The sequence below is a fragment of the Rattus norvegicus genome, chromosome 1, assembly GCF_021556685.1.
Source record: "Rattus norvegicus strain SHRSP/BbbUtx chromosome 1, alternate assembly SHRSP_T2T, whole genome shotgun sequence".
Lineage (NCBI taxonomy): Eukaryota > Metazoa > Chordata > Mammalia > Rodentia > Muridae > Rattus > Rattus norvegicus.
Window position 1 is genome coordinate 88,543,341 of NC_141534.1, and position 23,953 is coordinate 88,567,293.

At 42.6% G+C, this 23,953-nt stretch overlaps 1 protein-coding gene and 1 pseudogene across 5 annotated transcripts in view; one reads left to right on the plus strand and one right to left on the minus strand.

The window, feature by feature from the left end:
- The window catches only part of Arhgap35 (Rho GTPase activating protein 35), a 116,862-nt gene that overhangs the window by 68,335 nt on the left and 24,574 nt on the right, over positions 1-23,953 (minus strand). For 2 of the 5 annotated variants that reach the window (XM_087551859.1, XM_087551858.1), the window contains one exon: positions 21,743-21,862. The gene's annotated coding sequence lies outside the window, so the exon portion shown is untranslated. 5 annotated transcript variants of the gene reach the window in all.
- Gng5-ps3 (G protein subunit gamma 5, pseudogene 3) lies at positions 21,201-21,686 on the plus strand (annotated as a pseudogene).

Below are 23,953 nucleotides of genomic sequence, written 5' to 3' on the forward strand. Positions count from 1 at the left end.
GTGGTAGTGCTTGCCTGTAACCAAGTATAAACACTTGAGAGATGCGGGCAGAAGACCTGGCTATGCAAGATCCTAACTAAAGCCAGTCTCAGGCCAACGTGGGGCACATGGGAACCTTTCAAAACATACTCATTGCAGAGGAATAAAATGTAAATAGGTAAATCTGGATTAAGTGTGTGTGCTGGCTAATTAAATGTCAACTTGACATCTGAAAGAAGGAAACTTCAAGTGAGAAAATACATCTGTAAGATCTTGCTGTAAGCAATTTTCTTGATTAGTGATTGACGTGAGAGGGCCCAGTCTATTGTGAGTGGCACCATTCTTGGGTTGGTGGTCCTGGGTTCTAAAAGAAAGCAGGCTAAGCAAATCATAATCAGCAAGCCAGTAATTGTAACCCCTCCATGGCCTGTGCATCAGCTCCTGCTTCCAGGTTCTTGGCTTGCTTGAGTTCCTGCCCTCACTGATGACAGACTGTTCATGTGTGACAGTCCCCAAGTTGCTTTTCGTCATGGTATTTCATCACAGTGATAAGAAGTCTAACTATGACAGAGTATATGATATTCTTCTGTGTTGTTTTTACTGTTACCAATGACAAATTCTCAGGAGTTCCTGATGAGAGCTGGCTTGTAAAGTTTTCCAGCTGGCTCCTGTGTCCTCCCTGTATCTGTAAAACTTCTAGAGAAATGAGTACTAAGGTGGCTATAAAGCCTGAAAAGCTAGCTCTCTAGACTTAGGCAGCTACATCACATGTGATCCCTGTTGAACATTTTAAACAAAGGAACTCATCAAAGACTGCTCCCTCAGTAGGAAAAAAAAAAAGAACAAGAAAAGGTGAGGCTAGTTGGGAGGAACCATCAAGAGACTGGGCTGAGCAACTTAAAATAATGCATTCTTTCTTTAGCTTTTTTTTTCTTCTTCTTCTTCCTCTCTCTCTCTCTAGCTGCTGCTGCTTCTTCTTCTTCTTCTTCTTCTTCTTCTTCTTCTTCTTCTTCTTCTTCTTCTTCTTCTTCTTCTTCTTCTTCTTCTTCTTCCCCCTCTCTCCTCTTTCTTCCTTCCTTTCTTTCCCTTTCTCTTTCTTTCTTTCTTTCTTTCTTTCCTTCTTTCTTTCTTTCCTTCTTTCTTTCTTTCTTTCTTTCTTTCTTTCTTTCTTTCTTTCTTTCTTTCTTTCTTTCTTTCTTTCTTTTTGTTTTTCTAGACAAGGTTTCTCTACGTAGCCCTGGCTACCCTGGAACTCAGTCTGTAGACCAGGTTGGCCTCAAAGTCACAGAGATCTGCCCGCCTCTGCCTCCCAGGTGCTGGGATTAAAGGCGTGCACCACCATTGGCTGGCTAATGCAGAGTCTTTCCATGGTCATGATCCAAGGAGGCAAGAATGGAGCAGAGGAGCGGCACTTTAAGGAATCCAAATTGTTAAAAAGTTTTTGTTAAAACCAAAAAGTTCTAACACTTTCAGTCAGTAGCAAACTGTTATTATGGTGTCAAAGTCTTTAGCATCCTTTCAACTGAAGTAAATAAAATAAACCACCTCTGGCTACTTCTGCACACATGGGCCTCTGGAATCCACTATTCTGTGGTACTGATATTTACTTGCACACTCAAGTGTAACTCTGCGACTGCCAAGCCTACAGTCAAGCAGTCTCCTGAGACTATCTAAAATAGCAAGCAGACCAATCTTCTTGGGAATATCATTTGCACCTGGTAGGAAGCATTTCTATAAACATCATGCTTTGGTGTGCTTCACAGAAATGTCAAAACAAAACAAAACAAAACAAACAAACAAAAAAAAACAACCCAAAAAACAGATCTTTTCTTTAAGCCTTTTAAAATTATTCATTTTATGTGTGCAAGTGTTTTATATATGCAAGTATGTGCACCCTGTGCATGCCTGATGCTCATGGAGATCAGAAGGGGGTGTTGGATTTCCCAGGAACGGAGTTGTAGATGGTTGTGAGGCACCATATGGGTACTGGGTAAAAAAAACTTAGGTTCTCTGCAAGAGCAACAAGTGCTTTTAACTGTTGAGCTATCTCTCTAGACCAGTGTTTTTCAATCTGTGGGTTGTGACCCCTTTAGATCAACCCTTTCACAGTGGTTGTTGCCTAAGACCACTGGAAAACACAGATACTTACTTTACTATTCACAGCAGCACCAAAATTACCCCTTATACAACAATAATGTTACAGCTGAGGGTCACTACAACATGAGGAACTGTAGCGAAGTCAAAGCATTAGAAAGGTTGAGAACCACTGCTTTAGAAATCATTTTTTTTTTGTTATTGTTGTTTTGCTTTTGTGTAGTGCTAGGGGTGGTACCAAAGACTTTGGACACGATGAGCAAATGATCTACTGCTGAACCATCCCTTTCCCAGCCCCTTCACTGGTGTATTCGAAGCAAGCTCTCTCTCTTCCTCCTCCCCTTTATTGTCCCAAAATGCTATAATCCTACTGCCTCTGCTTTTTACTTTGATTCAGGGTCTCACAGGCAAGCCTTGAACTCTATAGTCCCCATCTCAGACTCTGAGAGGCATGAGCCACTGGACTTAGTAACACCACATTTTATTCTAGGAGACAAAAGAGAGAACACCATTGTCTGCTGAGATGGCACCCTCAAGTGGTCATGGGTCACTTCTAAACATTTTTCATGACAATTTGAAAAATCAAAACTTCTAAAGAAACCTAAGGTGTTATATGTAAAAACTACTTCATGACAAGCTTCAAGGAAGGCTGCAGAAGTCAGCAGGAACAAGCAGGGCACCTAAGAGAAAACTTCCGCCTCCACTTCCCTGAACGGCTGCCATACAAACTAACTGAAGAGCTGCTTGTAAAAATCTTAATTGTATTTACCTCCCTCTAACACCACAGGGCAGGAAAGAGCTATCTATGCAAAGATCAGCAAGCTTGGCACTGGGATCTCTAGTACACACAGTTTACAGTTTGTTTTAATTGGTGACAGAGTCGGGAAGGACTACTGATGAAGTCCCAAAAGACTAGGGTGCTCTCCCCAAGGGACAGGGGTCACAAGATCTCAAACTTACCTATCTTGAAACATACTTAGCAACAGGGTTCTCCTTGAAGTGACCGTAGTATGCAACTGGCAATCTATGACTCAGCATTCTGTACTGTACACTGGATCTAATAACACATTCCTTCCCAGAAACCTTAGAGGACAACGAAGCAACAAAAGACTGCATAAAATTTGAAGTAAAAATGCACCATCATCTGTTCAATCCTTGCTTAGTCATAATTTTCAAATGGCAGGATGGTCTTAGCTGCAGAAAGCTGAAATGAAAAGAACAGCCAACCTTGAAGGGAACAGCCACTAATATGTATGTAGTTTTGCTGTCATTTTGAGACAAGGTCTCACTATGTAACCCAGGCTGGCCTTGAACTCCAACTCCTGCTTAGCCTTCTGAATGTTATATGCCACTATGTCTGAATGCTCCTGCTTTTTTTTTTTTTTTTCCTTCCTTCAAGGGACAAGGAATGTTCCCCCTACATATATATGTTTTTAAATTCCAAATTATGTTCACAGCCAAAAATGTTACCAAAACACGAGAATCAGGTGGCACGGAAATAGTTAATTTTTTTTTCACGAAATAGTTAATTTTTGAACACCTGCTAACTTCCACTTATTAGAAACCTAATAAGTTCCTTAGTGTAACTGCACTCTCAGCTTTGATGTCTGGATAGTGCAGTTTTACTAGTTCCTCAATTGGACTGAATTACACAGTAAACAAAGCTGGTTATAAATCTAAAGATGTCTCAAACACTTAGTTTAGAGGAAGTAACTTTAAGTGCCTGCCCACATACACGTTCAACTTTTCAAAGAGGTGGCAAAAAAAAAAATTTAGCTGAGCCATTAAACTTAATGATCACAAGATCATAAAGAGAGCAGAGAGAACAAGGAAGGTGTGTCCAAGACTTCATGATGTCCAGTGTCCTCAAACAAATCCTTAATGGACAACTAAGGGACAAGATTGAATGTCTATCCTAGTGTTTTCTATACTAGTCCTTTCAACAATGGAGAGTGACAACAGGGGAAAGACAAACCTCTAAAACTAACCCAGGGGCTCGAAAGATGACTCAGCAGATAAAATGCTTTCTGTTCTTGCAGAGGACCTGTGTTCAATTCTTAACATCCACACGATGGCTCACAACCACCAGTAACTCCCTAGCATGCATATAGTGCACTTTCATACAAATAAACTAAATGTAAGAGTAAATAAAATTAACCCGACCTGCTGTGATGGCTCATTCTTGAAACCTCAGTATCCAGGAGGCTGAGGCAGTAGACTGCTGCGAATTCCTGGTTACCCTTAGCCACATAACCCATTTCAAACAATAAAAACAAATAAACACAAGATGTATTTAAAAAACAGGTTAAAAACAGTAACTCCTTGTATCACTGAATTCTGTAGAACTACTGAGACTAGGAAAACCAACAAAATACAAAGCCTAAAAGCTTAACATCTTGTGAGGAGTCAAGTCAACTACCTTGGAGAGGAGGACCCTTCAGGAGTATGTTCAACTCTTTATCACAGGTGTTGTGCTGCTGTAAAAATCATGCAAACACATGTGTGCTCTACAGACCTTGTTATAGAATGTCTAGAATTGTGTCTGGTATGTGTAGCACTGACTCTGAACTAAAGCATCTTCTCCACAAGGACATTTTTACCCATCACCCAGAGTAGGAAGCTGCACCATTTCCAAGGCAGCACCAGAAATGCCACTGTGACCCAAAAATACATGGACTTCTTACTACTGCCCAGGGGCTGTACCTGGAGGTGTATTCCCTGACAAATAGTCCCCTCCACACACATCACCCATAGTAACATATGCTTCTGAGCTCTGGTCTCCAATGATCCACAAGACACAGAATTCTAACCTCTAGGCATAATCAAAATTATAATGTCCAAATAAGAGAATATGTAACAACGGGGTTGGGGATTTAGCTCAATGGCCTGGGTTTGGTCCCCATTTCCGAAGGGGAAAAAAAAAAAAAAAAAAAAAAAAGAAAAGGAAAATATGTAACAACCTCCAAATGCCACAAACTACGGCTGGGAACAAATCATTTCATGGGCTGTTACTCAATACACAATACTTGCTACTGTTGTTTTCCTTCATCCCAGTCAGGTAAAGAATGAAAACACATGTAAGCAGCACAATGGAAAGGCATCTCCCTAAACCTCTTCAACCTCGGTTTCTGAGTGTTTCAAAGGTGTCAATCATGATCAGCCAGTAAAATATCTGTTATTCAGCTGCAGAGAAGCCAACAGAAGAAAGATATATATACAGGGGGAACATTCCTTGTCCCTTGAAGGAAGAAAAAAAAAAAAAAAGCAGAGAGCACAAACCAGGTGTCACAGTGCACATCTATGACCCCAGTACTCAGGAGACTAAGCAGAAACACGAGTTCAGGGATTGCTTGGGCAACTTAGACCCTGGCTCCAAAAAAATAAAAAAATAAAAAAAGTGGGCTACATCTCAGGGCTAGAGTATTTGCCTAGCATGAAAGGCCATGGGTTCGAACTGCAATACCATTAAAACAACAGCCCTCAATGGCAGTCAGTAATCCTAACCCCCAGAAGGTAGAGTCAGGAGGACTGTTGGTATTCAAGACCCAGGCTGGGCTGCAAAGCAAGTTCAGGCAGCAGGGTTATAGAAGGCACTATCTTAAACAAATAACATCCCCAAAACCTTGGGGCTGGAGAGATGGCTGTGATTAAGAGCATCTGCTGTTCTAAAGGACCTGGGTTCTATTTTTAGAACCCATAGAGCAACTCAAAATGGTCTGTAACTCTTTCAGGGGATCTGACACTTTCTTCTGGTCTCCAAAGAAACCAGGCACACATGCACATGGTACACATACGTGCAGGTAAAACACACAATAACTAAAAACAAAAAATCAGAAGGGGCAGATACCACCCTTCTCTGAGGAACTATTAGCAGTTATTGGTTGGTGGGATAGAATCAGTTTCTTCAGTAGTGTATGGCATGCTCCAGTAAATAATTTCCAACCCATGGTCATGCAAACAACCCTAAGTAAACAAAAAATAGGAAAGGGGTTAGGGGTTTCAAACAGGAGTTGGAGAGAAATGAAAGTAGACAATGGGGTAAAAATGATCAAAGTATAATATGGAATGTATTGAAATTGACAAATAATGTAATAAATTTTTTAAAAAAGTCATTGAAAAGAAAACAAAAAGAACACTATTCTCTGCTCTACTGAACTGCTGAATTTAACTCAAGAAAAACTTTTTAAAAGCCCAAATGCTTTCATTTTCACAGCATTAGGCAGTAAGGTAAGATCTGTAGTTTTTGCTTTTCATTTGGAATAGAGGGAAACTAGAGATGAAAAAACAGGAGTACCAGTCCAAGGTCGTCATGCACACACGAAACCTACTGACTTAAAGGCAGAGCAGGCAGGCATACTAAGTAGATGTGATAATCTTTTGAACCTGAAAGAGATAAGGAGGGTGCCTTGTTTCTGGGAATCAGAATTATAAGGGGATTTTAAGTAATACCTTTAATTCTACTCACTTGCTTACTATGAGTGCCTTACCAAATGACTTGTCAAAAAAAAAAAAAATCAATATGCCAACAGCCCCCAGGACTGTACAAAACAAAGGTCCCACTGGGTGGCCTCTGTTACACTAACTTCTCCCTTTTCTGCAGAGTCCCAGAAACAATTTTTATGACACTCTAATCTTCAGAATTGAGAAATGATCTATCCATCAGCCCAATCTAACACTTAGCTACAATGTAAAGTCAATGTCCTGAATAAGGAAATGCGGTGACTGGACAGAGGCTCAGCAGTTAAGAGCACTTAATGGTCTTGCAGAGAGGACTTGGGTTCAGTTTCCAGCACCCACGTGGCAGCTCACAACCATCTATCTCTAACCCCGATTTTAGGGATCTCCTCTCTCTGACCTCTGCAGGCACCAGGCACAAACACACATGGTGCACAGACATACATGTATGCAAAACACTCATAGGTGCAAAATAAAATTTTTTGAAAAAAGAAAAAACTAAAATAAAAAATTTAAATGACGTCTGCCTCCCTTGTTGATTTACTTTTTGAGACAGGGTCTCAAACTGGACTCAAAGTGGCAATGTAACTGAGAATGGCCTTGAAATAATCCAGAATTACTGACTGCTATTATAAGCATATGTCGCCTCAGTCAATGGATGGAGTGCTAATCAAGGGCTCATTTTTAGTAGGCCTTACCTTTTGTCTCATATTGCTCTTGGTAATATTGCCACCTAAACTCTTTACCCAACAAATTACCATATTCTAATGAATTAATCAACTCAGGTAAAAGAAAATCCTACTTGAGCATGGCAACTATAATTCTACCTTTCAACCCAATACAAACTGAAATAATAGTATCTGGGTGTGTTGTGTGGAAACCATGGGTTTACAAAAGAAGAAAAGAGTCTGGTAGGCAGCAGAGAGCCCTGTTGGCTGCTGCCTCTCATACAGGCTACAGATCTGACTCCTCCCTCCTGTGGGATGGAAAGGTTCTCACAGCTAGGGAACCTATACAGGGCTTATGATTCAGAGAATCTTTGAAATGGATCCTCTGGATCTGTAGGAAGACTAAGCTAAGTGTTACTTGTCTGGCCTGGAAACAGGCTTGTCAGACAGGCTGGTTTTGGTCATTGTGCATGAATACTCTAAGCCATGCTATTCCCTCTGCAAACTTCAGAAAGCCCAACCAGCAAAGCATCAGGGATGGCAAGGCTTTCAATCAAGAACTGGAAAGTCAGATGTCTGGTTTTGAAAATACTCTGGCCTGAAGTTAGTTTTTTAAAGAGCACTTACCAAAGATCTGATGCTCTGTTCACAATATGTGCCAACAGCCCCTCTCCATTTGCTTTCCTGAGTCCTGGTAAAAAGACCCTGAGTTCCAGGGTTGGTGACAAGACTACAATGATGCTCTTACCTTCCCAGTCAGCCCACACCTAACATGATCCTCAAGTTCTGAGGCCAGCCAAACTCTACAAACTGGTCGTAAAGCAACATGTTGAAGCCAAATTACTCAGAGGACAGAATCAGATTCCCATGATCAATGAAGGGGGCTGTTTCAGCAAAAGCAATTCCTTAAACTTTATCCTCAGCAGCTGGAACCAGGCAGCTTCAGAATTCTAGCCAGCTTAACTGATCAAAGTATAAGACAAAAGTAAAGACAAAATCAGAAGTTGGTTCACTATCTCTCTCTGGATTACCTGCCTACTATGTTATAAAATACGTATCTGATTTTATTCCTGTCTCCTGGCTCACTTCTAAAATCTTTGGAATCGTCACTGTAGTTATATGCTGATGACTTTGAAAGGGAGGCAGCTCATGGGGGATGTGAGGCAGGGCAGGATTAGAGTGGTCTTGAAGCTGCAGCTCTACAGAGTTGAACACAAACAGCCAATGATCTAATTAACTGTGGCTACCCACTGAAGCTCCATAAAACCAAAGAGGGTTCAGCTAGCTTTATATAGCTGACAACACTGAAGCTCAAGAAGGGTAAGCATGTGGCCACTCTGCATCCCTTCCAATTCACCCTGCCCTCTCCACACCTCATCTGTATGCTTTGTGGACCACACTAGCAAATGAACAAAGAAAGAGGCTGTGGGTAGACTGGTGTACAATCAGAGTACAGTAAAATAGAACACCAGGACTTACATGAGAAGTGGGGGGAAGAATCTTGATAGACTGAGCCCTAAACCTGAGAGGTGACATGATCCCTGAGGACATAATATTAGAGCTGCATTGAGTCTGAGGGACCCACTGGTGTCTGCTGAAGAACAAACTGTTTGCTTGATGGGGGTGGGGGTGGAACAGGGAGGTGGGAAGATCTACATTTCTGATGTTAGAATTGAGGTGTCAGAGTATAGTGAGAAAAAAGTTTATATTTATTCCTGTATTCTCAGAATTGATGTCATAAAAGGGATTTGCTGAGTTGGAAATGGAGTCACATGGCAGCTCTTGCACAGTGGACACGGGTCAAGAGTTCAGTCATCCTGGGCTATATATTGAGGCCAGCCCTGATACATAACATCCTATCTCAAACCACAGAAAAAAGAGTATTCTTCCCCTGGTGCCCCTTTCCTTCTCAGAAGTTTATTTGCCCCTCACTTTTCCCTAGTAAAGCTATTTGCTCTGCTTAAAGAGGGTGGGGTGGGGAGGGTACCTGAGAGATTGTCTCAGTAAGAGCATGTCTTGCTTTTGCAGAGTAATGGTTCCTAGCACCCACGAGGTGTCTCACAATGATACCTTTCTCTACTTCTAAGGAATCTGATGACCTCTTCTGACTCCCTCTGTGGGTACACATGCTCATGGGTGTGTGTGTGTGTGTGTGTGTGTGTGTGTGTGTGTGTGTGTGTACAGGTACATGTAGGCAAAACACTTATATACAGAAAGAAAGAAAGAAAGAAAGAAAGAAAGAAAGAAAGAAAGAAAGAAAGGAAGGAAGGAAGGAAGGAAGGAAGGTAGGGCGAGTGACTGACTCCTAGGATGCTAGTTCACAGAAATGTGGACTGGGAAGGAAAATCAAGAGTAGGAAGTAAGGAAGTTTGACTTTTGGGTAGGCACACAGTCTCCCAAGATATGGATTCAGATGTGCTTACTGTGCTCGATTACTAAAGTTTGTAAAGTTAGCAAAATTATTCAGAGACATGTTTACATTGCCAGAAAGCTGCTCTGCTGGATGTATTAAAAAATGCAGACACAGCTCTAATCCTAGGCCCCAGGAGGCAGCAAGTTTCTTCGAGGACAGCCTTGTCTACACATTTTAAGAGCCAGTCAGAGTTACACAGTGAGACCCTCCCCCTAAATAGATTAATTAATAAAAAGTTGTTGAAGAAAAATTCTCGGGATGCTTTATGGTAGTACCAAGATATATCAGTGAAGTCCCAAGGAAGCTATAATTAGACTGAGAGAATATAAGACTGTAAAAGGGTCGACAGGCTGCAAGCAGTATCTAGCAGTGGCGCTAGAGAGGGAACAAAGGGCATGCCTTGCACTAAGCTACATTGGCCCTGCATCTTTCACCTGACTATATTATGGGACATACAGCGTATCTCACTAGGCACGTCTGTATCCCTGCCCCCATCCCCCTACACCAATTGTAGAGTCCACTTTCAGGCAGGATTAAGTAGACATGTAAAACTGAAATTAGGCATGCTGCCCAAGCAGCAGCCCCAGGTACTGTCTTGACAGGGGCTTAGAGCAAGAACTCTGGGCCACACAAGTTCAATGTGGGGGCTTTCTCTACCTTGCTATGGGACACTGATCAAAGCTGTTGTGCATAAGGACATAACAGAGAATCCATGACTCCTAAGTGTCTGTCTATACAGAGTGGGGCTACCCGAGTAAGAAGAAGAGCCCTTAGGAACAAGAGGTACTCTTCTCCCTAGGACTGACTCTAAGGAACTGCTGGTTCTAGTGATGCTTGGACAGCATCCTATAACAGTCCCAGAAGCTGTAGCGTGTTCAGCTACCCACTTGGGAGGATGCTGCTCCTAAGGAAGCAGGGCTGGGTGAATGGCACGAGGCACTGCCCAGTACTGAAGGCCCTTGTGGACACATGTGCAAGGACCCAAAGACTGTAGATTCTCATATTCCTCAGACATATTGTAAGAAAAACAAAACTAGTATTTAGGACATATTGTACAAGCACTACACATGAAAGGTAATGCAAACTTAAGTAAATTCAAACTTGAATGTATTTCAATAAGTCAGGCATCACAGAGCTTATCTAGACATTGGCACGGTGCACTTGGGTATTCTTACCAAATTAAAAACAAACAAAACAAGTGAACCTTATCCTCACATTAAGACCAATTTTATCCAGAGTGTGAAACAAAAAATACTTTGTATAACATTTTTTGGGGGAGGGGCCACATATATACCATGATGCATATGTGCTGTTGAGAAAGTAATTTGTGGGCGTGAGACATCTCCTTCCACCATGTGGATCTCAGGCTGGAAGTCAGGCCGTCAAGCTTGGCGGCAGCACCTTTAGTTACCGTGTCAGCCTCATCATTCGCTTTTAAACACTTAAAAATCTAGTAAGGTTTTTGTTTGTTGGTTTTTTAATTTCTTGGAAGGACAACGCTCTTTTTAGGAAAAGATTCTTTACTCCAGCATTTGGGAGTCGAGGCAAAATGATCTCAAGCTGACTCCAGGAGAGAGACCCTGTCTGACAAAAAATGCAATGAGTATTCTTCATGTTTCTGAAAATGCAAGAAGATTATGCACAGTGCAGAAGACATACACATTGCTGTTGCCTGTGAAGAACACGCTAGCCTCATTTAAAGTCTAGCAATAAACCTTACTATTCCCCTGAAAGCATTTCAACCTGACAATTAGGATTTCAGCCCATTATCTCTAATTATTCCTCACTGTTCGTTTGCATTATTCCATAATTTGCCAGTCCTAAAATGGGCTATTGTGCAAGTAAGGTAACTTATATCAAATGCATAACATTTGGGGGTGGGGGTGGGGGTGGCTTTTACTTTATCTAAGATGCCTGAACTGAAGGGGTAAAGACAAAAATCACAAGTTAGAGCAAAGTTTACTTCTACACCCAGCACTTTAACAGGGAACAGTTGGACTTATGAACTAATTTAAGTTTATACAGTCAAAACCAATGCTCATATTCATCTTGGCTATTTTCTGGTCCCCAAAATTATGTACATGCCTGTCTTGTTTAAAATGAAGTTAAAAACAGCATCATGAATTAAATGAAACAAAACAAAACAAAACCCACACAACTGTGGTAAAAGAGATGAACAAATGACTGGAATCTGCACAAACTGTGCCTTAGGCTTAATCTTATCTCAAAATCTGCTAAACTGGGGCTTTGCTCTTTGTTCTTCTGCAGAAAATTGCATCTAAAAAGCCATTTTTTTTTCCTCATTTAAGTAAGGCAAGGTCTCATACTGTGGTGGCCAACAGGAGGCTGGGGATGAAACAGCTGATCCTCCTGAGTTCTGGGGTTTACAAGTATATTCAACTGTGCCTTTATTGATGCTAGGACCCAAAATCATAGCCTTGTGCATGCTAGACACACACTGTACAATCCAAGCTGCAATCCCAGCCCCAAATAAACTGGGCTGTCTGAGAAAAAGAAGCTGGTTTATTATTGGCAAGAACAGAAAAACACCGGGCCAGCTAGATTGACACCTACTGCTATGCCTAGGCCTGGCAGTATGAGTGCCATTCCTAGAACTCACACGATGGAAACAGCCAACTCTGCCACACATGCACCAAGGAATGTGCATCACACACACACACACACACACACACTCACACACACACACACACACACACACACACACACACAAGCACGCACTCTGGGGTAGGGGACAATGGACGGACAGATGGACAGACGGACAGGATGGGATGAGTCAGGACACGGCGCTAGGACTTAAGTATTATCTTTCATAACATAAAAAGTCCATTTTGGGTTCCCTCTCTGAGCCAGACCGTAGAGGCATACATACTTTCAGACTTCACGTGTAAGCTTTATACACTTTTATATAATTTTCTAGGAGACATGCAAACGAAGTTTACACAGCTAGCAAGCACATCTGGGACTCTAATAGGCCACTTTATCATATTCTTGACCCTTGTCCTCCTGCTAGGGTCATGGCAAACAGGTGACACTAATCTTCACTGCTGCAAGTGCAGAAGTCGTGCTTTGGGAGTCAAGGATGTAACTGGAAGTTCTTCAGGCTCGAGAGGTGGCACAACAGGACTCTCAGCCTCAAGAGAACATTCTAGCTTAGTCTGCTTTTATATGCTGGGATTCCACATTTAAAAAAATGTTGCCAGTTGTGGTGTACACCTTTAATCCTAGCACTCTGGAGATGGGGGAGGTAGAACTATGTGTTTTCCAGGTCAACCTGGCTTAGATATCAAGATCCAGGCACTGTGGTACATATCTGTAACTCTAACACTTAGCGCTTGGGAGGCCTAGGCTACATAGCCAGATGGATGAATGAGTGGGAAGGAAGGAGGGAGGAAGAGGGTTGGGGACATAGTTCAGTTGGCAGAGTGCTTGGCTAGTATGCACTAAACCCTAGATTCAACCCCCAAATAAACTGTCTGGACATAGTAGCACACACCTATAATCCTAGATTCCAGGAGGAAAAGAAGCTCAAGGCCATGCTTCAGCATATAACCCCAGAGGTCAGGCTAGGCTCCTGGAGACCTGCCTCAGAACACATGCACACTCGCTCTTAAGGTTCTATGATTTTCCTTTTTTGAAACAAAACACTAAATATTCAGACATCTAGCAGCCTAATTCCCAAGACTCTGCCTAAAGGTAAAGTCAAACAAGTTGCCATGATTCCCTCAAATTCTTTCCCCTCTTTCTTCTCCTAGAAGTTTATCCAGACAAGTAAAACTGAGACAGAGGAAGAAGTATCAGTTTAGCCAGAGCCCTGGTGCACAAGGGTGCCAGCCTTCACTCTCTAAGGAGCCAAGGCTCTGAGCGTGCTTGCACAAACACAGCAGGGCAGCTCTGGAGTGAAGAAGGGCACCTTCCTGCTCCCTCTCTCCCTTGTTCTCACCCTCATGGGAATCCGCTTCCCATGTAAAGACCAAGTCCAACCTGCTTTTAACAAGTGCTGTGTACAAACAACTGCCTTCGATGGAATCACTGACACGGTGGCGGTGGCGGTGTGGGTCGCTCCTTTGAAAAGCCTTGTCAGGCCTTGGCTATGTAATTTAGTGGTGGCTCACAGGAAGTGCTGGGAGCCAGATTCTTTCTGCCTGTGCTCAAGGCCGTAATTTCCTTCCCATACTTAAATCAATGACCCTATGGCTCTCTGTCAAGGGAGTGGGCTGAGGGTAAAGGGCAGAAAAATAAGAAGCAAAATCTGAAGAAATGGGGTTGATCTGAAAAGATTCCTAAGATTCTTCTCAAGATTAACTAAAGAGGACTGCTGAAGAACAAGTCTGCAGTCTCTAACTGAAAACCCCCACATGGCAGAGGGCTGGCAGCCAGTAAGGTCCGGAAGTTGACCAAGAGAAGAGGCAGTCCCAGAAGTCACTTCAGTTCTGGGGCCATACTGTGCCTAGCCAGAGTGGGAGAGGTCAACCAAAATCCTAGAAGCAGTATGATTTGGAAGTGAAGGGTGAGGTGGAGGGGAGGAAATAGTTCAGGGAAGGCTTGGTGGTGCACTCTTGCTGAAGTTGAGGGAGGCTAAAGCGGATCCTGAGTTGGAGGCCGGCCAGCACCGCTGATTTACAGCAACAAGCTCTGTCTCTACCACAGGCAGATACTGTTTCATACAGTACCTGTTCGCCCTCCAACACTTCAAGAGCAACTTTAAACTGTAAAATATGTCTTGTTGGAAAGTCCAAACATAAGAAAACAGTTGTGTTCCTGTGAGGAATTTAGTAAAGAGACTATATAGTGCTAGCTTCCTGATTTCCTTTGGATAACAGACCAGAATAGTAACTAATTCCTCCTTATCAGCTACCATTCCTTAGAAAGTGCTTGGCCTGTAATTTTTTTGAAGATCAGTGAGTCACGTCTTATCACTGCTGCAGCCCTCAGACTAAGAAGGAAAACAGACCCAGCCCACTCTTCTGCAACAACAGCTGACCTATCTGCAGGAAGAAATCACCTTGATCCCATGCATTTGGCTGCCTTTCAGAATACCTCTTCTCCTGGTCCAAATTATCGAGAACATGCATAACTTTCTGAGCTGCATGCAAGAAACTGAACTGCAACTGTCAACAAATCCAGAGCTTCCCTTTTGACCTTATGTCTTGCCCTGTGACATAGGATCCTAAAGAACAAAGTCAGGCACTGCAGCTGTGATGTTAAGATTATGAGAAAACAGGTAGCATGGCTAATGTGATTTTCTACAGTCCATGCCACTCAAGGAAGATTTGGGGCCCACAGCTCCTGACCACTTGTATCTTCCTTCTCAGACCTCAACTCTGCCCTATTGCCTCTTAGGAAAGCCTCCATGCAAGCCTGTCTGGGGCTTAAAATGCCACTTATAACTTGACAAACCTCTCTGCTGTTAACCCTCACTAGCAAGGTGTGGGATACAACTTGTCTATACCAAGATGCCGCATCAGATACATTAACCTTTTTGCAGGATATCCTTCCCTTTATGAATGATAGATTACATTCAGCTAAACAGAAGAAAAACAGAAGACACTTTTCTGCCCAGAGAAGAATCACATACAGAACAAGATGACTCTGTGTCTGCTTGTTGAGGGGAAGGGTTATTTGACAATAATTCGTCAGTCTGTAGGCTTATAGACTCTTCAGATGTATTTAAAATATAAAAAGCAAACCACTTCAGGATGGGGAGATGGCTCAGTGGGTAAAAAGACTTAGTACCCGATTCAGCTCCCCAGCACCCACATAAACACAGCCAGGCTCCGGCAGTACATGCCTTTAATCCCAGCACTCGGGAGGCAGAGGCAGGCAGATCTCTGTGAGTTTGAAGCCAGCCTAGTCTTCAGAGGGAGTTCCAGGAAAGCCAGGACTACACAGAAAACCCTGTCTCAAAGACCAACCAATCAAACAAAACAAGCAACTTCCACCTCTAAAACAAACCTAGCCAGGGGCGATCTCACATACCTGTACCTCCAGTGTGCTGTGCACTAGTAGGGGTTTGTGTTTTGGGGATGCGACAGAGAATAAAGCAGAGAGCAACACAGGATGGCATCTAATCTTCTCTGTCCTCCAAACCCAGGCACACACTTAGTGGATCATTTCAAAACTGGGGACAAAGCACTCCACCAAGATTATGAGTTCAAAACACTTGAGCAACTCAACTCTTATGAACTCGACTCAGTTGAATTATGAGAACCAAAAGCTATGTCAGGCCCACACAAAAGTCAACTAGGCTCAGAAGCTGTAGGTGCCCACTCACACTAGACCTACAGGGAACAACAGACAATGGAGAGCAGCTGGCCTGAGAGTGACCCAGCCTTCTTGCACTTCCCGTCATACAGCAGCTCCCTCAGTCTCTCTACAGGTGCAACTTTTGTCTGCAGCAAAGTTTTATATTTGCTAGCTTCTAATTAAAGGTTGTTTGACTTTTAGAACTTCATTTAACATCTATAAACCAGTGCCACTCTGTAAGAATGTCAAGAATGTTAAGTACCAACTAGTACTCTTTCAAAGTGACCTTCACAAAGGATTGCCTCTATTACTTTGCCAACTAACATGTCAGAAGGCAAAATATTCCTATCACAGGCTACCAAACTTGAAAAGTCAAAAGACATTAGAAAAGGCTTCTAAGGGGTTGAGGATTTAGCTCAGTGGTAGAGCGCTTGCCTAGCAAGCTCAAAGCTCTGGGTTCGGTCCCCAGCTCCGAAAAAAAAGAAAAGAAAAGAAAAGAAAAAAAGAAAAAGAAGAGAAGGCTTCTAAAAAAAAAGCAGAATCATGTTGAGTGTGGCTGTATATATCTTTAATGCCAGCACTCAGGAGGAAGAGGCAGGTGGATCTCTCTGAGTCCACATCTGAGCCTGAGTCTAGTCTGTCTGCACAGCCAGACCCTATCTCAAACAAACAATGCAAAAGGTGGACTTTAAAAAGCCATTCAGGGGCCAGATGCTGGTGGCACACACCCTTAAATCCCAGGACTCAGGAGGCAGAGGCAAGGGGATCTCTGAGGCCAGCCTGGTCTACATAGTGAGTTCCAGGACAGCCAGGACCACATAGAGAAAGAAACCCTGTCTTTAGACAAACAAACAAACAAACAAACAAACAAACAAAAACACACACCAAAAAAAAAAAAAGCCACTCACTGTGAGTGAGCAACAGAGAACTCTGAGCAAGGTAATATTAACATTTTCATGGAAGTGTACTTGGCAAGTAGTCAACAAGGCCTGGACTCTTACTAGCTGGGTCATCAAATCCTGCTGTGGGGAGGGAAAGCACACAGAGATAAAAACCAGTTAAATGGCATTTCATAGCCAAGCTACCTTGCCAGCTCTCCCCTGTCAGCGAGATTTGTGGACAGTGGTAGTTAGAGATCTGTGGCTAACCTAATAAAAACCTAACTGCATGTCATTATAATCAGCCTGATAACCATCAGTCCCTTCCCAGGGATGGACAGATACGTCATGGTCAACATCTAGGAGAGACAACATATTTGCTGTGAGGGAGCTGACCTGAATCCTGTACCCTCACATGTTCCCTCCCATGCCTACTCTATGCTCTTGCTCTCTATATATCGAACTCCCTAAAGCAACAGGTTACTTTTTAAAGAACAAATCTCATCTTGTAAATACCTTGCTCACAGATTAAACTTCCTTCTTATACTTAAACCCAAATCCTAAATTGTTAGCATGGCTCTATGTGGTCTCACATCTACCTTTTCCTTATTAGACTTCAGCTACTGAGGCCTCCCCTTTAGTTCCCAGGATGCACTCATTTACTTATCTTCATTCATCCACCCAACCACTTGATAAAATGACCATAAAGCACACCCAATAGTGCCAACTCGGTATGAGGCACAAACACCAGCAATAAGCTTAGAGTGTCTGCCTTAGGAAGCTCAGAATTTGGCAAAGAAAAGTGAACAATACAAAATAGACATAATTCAGAGAAGTTGTACCAAACAGGGTAAGAGCTTAAGCAAAGGAGAGAAATAGTGCAATGTTAGAAAAGATGGTCATAGGTCAGCAAAAGATCTCATCGATTAAGAGTCCTTGATACCAGGCCAAATGACCTGAGTTCTTCCCCAGGGTCCACATCATGGAGAGAACAAATTTCTACAAAATTTTCTCTGACCTCCACAGGTATTCTGTGACATGCACACAAGTACACAAATGCACATAAAGTCTGAGGGGGAAAATGGTGAGAAAAGGTCTCAGTGTAAATGCTCAGAGTGAAGTCATCAAGCAGACAGAGAGAAAGTAACAATGTAGGAGGACTGCCAGATGAACACTCCAGCAGAAGACAGAGCAACTATAGAGGTCCTAATATCAAGAATTATTTCTCACTTAACTCCAGAAGAGTCATCTAGCTCTCATTTAGCTTCAGCATGGCACACAGTACCTGGCTCAATAAATAATCTGCTAAATGGAGTGAGTTTATATCTTAAAAAACAAAACCAAAACCAAAACAAAACAAAACGGGCCTCTGGGTTTTTAACCCCAGCCCAAAAGACCAAAGCAAAAACAGTATCTTCAGTACTCTGGAGATGGAAGATCAAAAGTTCAAATGCAACCTGGGCTACACAAGACCGTCTCAATTTGTTTTGTTTGAAACAGGGTCTTTCTGTGTAGCCCTGGCTGTCCTCAAACTCAAGAGATCCACCTCCCTCTGCCTCCTGAGTGATGGGATTAAAGGCGGGCTCCACCTTCATAGTTTGTTTGCTTTTGCTTATGGAAAAATTTCTTTAATCAGTTCCAGCTGTCTTGGGACCTTCGGACATGCTATATAGACCAGGCTGCCTCTCAGGTGCTAGCATTAAAGGCCCAACTGTTTTTTGCTTGTCTTACAAAAAACCTTTTTTTCAGCTTGCATAGCAAAACAGGAAGTAAGATTTCATTCTTTTATTATTTATGCTAATCACTTGCCTCATTCCATAAACTCATTCCAAAAACTTCTAATTGGTAATTTTCTTCAGCTCCATTACCAAGCCCTAGTTCTGTCTTTCACTTCAAAGCTCATCCTACTGTGATGCTCCCTCCTGATTTGCCTAGGTCAGGACATTGATGTCCATAACAACCAACCTACTGGCCAGTCCCACAAGTCCCTTCACAACCTTATTCCAACTATCCTTCACTGGCGACTAAGTTGCTCCCTGACTGCTGTGAAGTTCTGCTTCCATCCCCACAGAGTCCGCGTAAATCACTGCAGCTCTGCTCCACAGTTGTAGTGTCCTCAGCATGAGGGACACTTTCCCTTGCCCATCCCCACCACACAACAGTCACTACCACAGCACCTACAGCAGTGCTTCTCACCCTTCCTAAGGCTGAGTCTCTTTAATACAGCTCTTCACGCTGTGGTAACCCCAACCATAAAATTATTTTCGTTGCTACTTCATAACTGTAATTTTGCTACTGGTATGATTCATAATGTAAATATTTGTGAGGTTTGCCAAAGGGGTCACAACCCACAGGTTGAGAACCACCAATCCACAGCATTCATAACCCACACCTGCTTGTATAGTTGAGAATGGAACTGGAAGCCTACAAATTACATTTCCTATATTTCTCTCCCACTTGGCTCCAATTAGGTCTTGCCAATGGTTGATGGAAACTGATGGCAAGGAGATGACTACATAGCTGGTCTGTCTCCAGCAGTAAGGACAGTGAAACAGTGTGGAGGAATGTAGACAAATGCTCAACACAGGCCCCAGCAGCAGCAAAGCGGACTATGACCATGACAGCAGGCTCCCTACCCTTGTGCTGTTTTTTTAATATTTATATTTATATTTACACACACACACACACACACACACACACTTACTTTTATGTCCATATTATCTACAGCTGTTTCTACTTTCCTGCTTGGACAGTAATGATGAGAGATGAGAATAGAGAAATAACAGCAGCTACTGGGTGTAATGGTTTATACCTCTCTGAATTCAAGAACACCCTAGTCTACAAAGCCAGTACCAGGGTAGCCAGGGCTACATAGAGAAACTTTGTTTCAAACAAACAAACAAACAAACCAAATAATAAAAATGAAATAAACCCAGAAGTATTAAGTAGTATAATTGAATATAAAAGTACAATATAGAGTTTTCAACAATGATTATTTTGGGTATCCCAGAAGGCAACTGCAGAAAATTTCTCTCTAGGGATATTCCAATGAAGGCCCTGAATGTAACCATTAAGTTGCTAGGTTAGCGATGGTGAGAAGGCTCAGTGGGTGAAGGTGCCCCTTGAAAAGGCTGATGACCTGAGTTCCATCCCTAGGACCAGAGAACTCCAGGAAGTAGTTCTCAGTCCTCCACATATGTGCTGTGGCACTAGCCCAACCCCCACAAACAAAGAAATAAATTAATATTAAAGCCTAGGTTTAGCTGGGTTGTTGGTTTTTTGTTTTTTTGTTTTTTTTTTTTGTTATTTTGAGACAGGGCCTCCCTGTAAACTCTCACTCCACCTCCCTTGGCTTCCCAAATATAGCTGAGTACAAGAATGGATGGCAGTTCCAGTTCTTGTTGCCGTTTAAAACAGCAGATGACACAGCGTATCTCCAGGGCTAACTCAGCTGTAGATAAGGAAGAGATTGTTTCCTCACATGTCTTGTTCACATGTCTCACTCAGCACAGACAAGGTGTTGGGTTTTTTTACTTTTTTTTTTTTTCTTACTTCCTAGGTAGCCAAGACTGATCTTTTGATCTTCCTGGCTCCCCTGCCTAAGTGCTGGGATCACAGGTGCACACCTCTATTCACCCTGGCTCTCAGCATTTGTAAGTTGCCTGCCTAGTGACTGCTTTAAAACATTTTGAAGACATCTCATTCACAGCATTCAGTAAAGGATACTCTTCACTCACCAAAATGTGGCTACATTCCAATTGTTTCTTAGAACCAGAGTCACTCTATACTTAGCTACTTACACACTAGTCTGTATGAACTCAAAGTTTGAAAAAACTCCCAACAACTTACCTGTGTTGAGCCCTGTGAGGGAACACAGGGTGGTAGGGGTATCCAGCAAGAGGGTTATACACAGTGTAGGGACTTTCACTCCTTCCTTACTGAAGCCTCCTATGAAGGCTATGTCTTCATCCCTAAGGGCCTGCAACTTCAGCCTGGCTGAAGAGCTAGTCTGAAACTGCATTCTAGAGCAAACTGCCACTGTCTCAGGAAGGACTGAGAACTGTGTGGATCTGAAGCAGATCCTGAAAGTCTGACTCCTGAAAGCCTGTGTTTACAACCTGCTCAGAGATCACACGGTGTCCTTAAGCCTTACTCCAAATTTACTTTCAGGTATTTCCATAAGCCAAGACAAAGCTACTGGAGGTTTTTAAGGAAAAGGCCAAACAGAAACCAGTAGTTTGGGCTAGAGAGACGCTCAATGGTTAAGGGCATCAGCTACTCTTGCAGAGGACCTGAGTTCAGTTCTGAGCACTTACACAATGGCTTACAACCATCTATAATTCCAGTTCTACAGGATCTGATGCCCTCTTCTGGCCTTCAGGGACACGAAGTATACACGTGGTACACAGACATTAAATGTATAAAAATAACCATACACAAAAAATTCAGGGCCCGGCTGTCCTGAGCGCCATGTCGGGTTCTTCTAGCGTCGCCGCCATGAAGAAGGTGGTTCAGCAACTCCGGCTGGAGGCCGGGCTCAACCGTGTGAAGGTTTCCCAGGCAGCTGCAGACTTGAAACAGTTCTGTCTGCAGAATGCTCAACATGACCCTCTGCTGACTGGAGTGTCTTCAAGTACAAATCCCTTCAGACCCCAGAAAGTCTGCTCCTTTTTGTAGTCATATATCTCGAGGTTTCTCAAACTACTTTTCATGAACCAGTGAATATTCACGAGAACTAAGTTCGAAGTCACTAAGTTTGAAGTCTGTACAGAAGCTTCTCTTTAACACGTGCCATACACATAATCTTCTACTCGTCAGTCCTTAACATCTACCTCTCTGGATTTTCATGGATCTCTGTTTCACAAGGTTTAACTGTTTTATATACACAGGCTGTAGCATACAATAAAGCAGCATACAAACAAACAAAAAAAAAAATTCAAAACAAAAACCAGAATACCAGCAAACTAGCCACAAATTTTGTAACTACTAACCTCATACTAATGGCCCTTCATCAGACACCTGCAGGCTCCATTTTCCATGAGAAAGAAATGCTTCATGAGATGGACACCTTAGAGAACATGATGCTTGCCTCTTGGTGCTTTCCAGGCTGTCTGAAGTAAGAGGGGGTCAGTTATGGGTGTTGACATAGTTCCTTTGTTCTAACTTTGTTTTCTGAGTCAGAACCTTCCTCTGTAGCTCTGGCTGGCCTGGTAGTTGCTATATAGTCCAGATTTGTTTCAAACTCTCTGCCTCAACCTCCCAGGTACTGAGGGTATAAGAGTACAACGTCACCTGTGCTCTAGCCATTCTTTCAAAACAGAAGCAAATGCAAGTGTCTCTACAACTGAATCAAGTGTCTGTACAGATTGGGAGCCACAGGCATGCACTGCTATGCCCAGTTTCATATTTATACATTGATAATAACTCCCAGTAGACAAACGCTTCAACACTATAGCAGCTCCATCATCACCTCTAACAAAGAACCAGAGGAAACACTACCACAGGTACCAACTTTAAGAACTGGGTAGAGGGCTGGAGAAATGGCTCAGCGGTTAAGAGCCCTGACCGCTCTTCCAGAGGTCCTGAGTTCAAATCCCAGCAACCACATGGTGGCTCGCAACCATCTGTAATGAGATCTGATGCCTTCTTCTGGTGTGTCTGAGGACAGCTACAGTGTATATAATAAATAAATCTTAAAAAACAAAACAAAACTGGATAGAAAGTCCTTTCAGAGAATGTAACTTCTGCCAAAGGGGAAGTTACTGGATGCTTCATTCTGACAATGACATATGACTGCCTCACAGAAAACATCTCTCAATAAATTAAATGTCAGTAATTTAGCCACTCCTTTATAGAAGGGTCACCACTTGCTTGAGATTTGTTAAGGGCCTCTTGGGGACAGAGCAGGAGTCCTGTGCCAATGTGAGGTTTTTTTCACTGCCCAAGAAATGGGCAAGAGAAAGAACACAAGATGTCTCAGAACTGACTTCAACACAATCTGTCTAAATGTTCCCTCCTAAGTCAGGTGTAGCACTAAATAAAAAGGGCCATGCTGTGACGTAGCTCAAGCACCTATGACTTTATAGAATCCTCCACAATAACCAAGAAAAACAGGCATTGCCGTCCTCATCTGACAGAGAACAAAAGTATCTTAAAGGTATTAAGTGCCTCATTCCTGATAACTGAGCCCCAGCTGGAGACCTCTAAAACACATACAAGTAGTTCAACCATACCCTTCCTCTATTCCACAGATGAGTGAATGAGAGCATCATGGCTTTCTGGAAACATAAAAGGCTCCACTACCAGAAGCCCCTTGGTCATTTGGCAAAGCTCTCCACTATGGGGAACAAGGTCTTATCTGCCTAAACCCACAATTTTAATAACCTGTTCCCCACAATGTACTTTATACTGCTCAAAGTATTACTAAGTGCTCCAGGAAGGAAGGGCAGTTATCTCTTCATTCTACATGTGAGAACACTGAGGCCTGGAAGAGGTCATTCAATCCATGTCTTCTTCATTGTACACCTACTGAGTACCTAGCTTCATAAAAGAAACACAATTTCTTTTCCAGTTACCATTCTTCTTGTTTGTTTGCTTGTTTTTGTTTTACTTGAGGCACAATCTCATTGGAAAACCTAGACTGGCCAAGAACTTATGTAACCAAAGCTGCCTCCAATTCCAGGTACTTCACCTGCCTCAGCTGCTTCCTTCTTGAGTACTGGAATTATGGGTGTAAACTCAGAATTTCTTCCACAGTTAACCACAGAGACCCTGTCCTAAGTGAGAATGAAGGGGGAATGGACTTTCTATTTCAGTAGTAAGAATTAACTGAGGGCTGGCAAGATGGCTCTGTGAATACAAGTGATGCTTCCAAGATTGATCTGAGTTTGATCCTCAGAGCCCACACGGTAGGAGGGAAGAAAACTCTGCAGGTTGTCCTCTGAACTCCACATATGTGCTATGAAGCATAGCTCCACCCTTACCCCCTGCGTCCAACAAGCACAATAAAATAAATAAATGTTAAAAAATATTTTAGAGTTAGAATTATTTCAGTTATCTGAGGGTTTCAGCTGTGAAGAAGCCCCATTCTCTACTTTCCAAACCATGAAAGGGGTAGTATCATAATGGTTTTTCCCCTTAATTTATCCTCAGTTTTCCTTATCCTACTGGAGAAAAGTTGGGTTTTATTCACACCTCTTTTT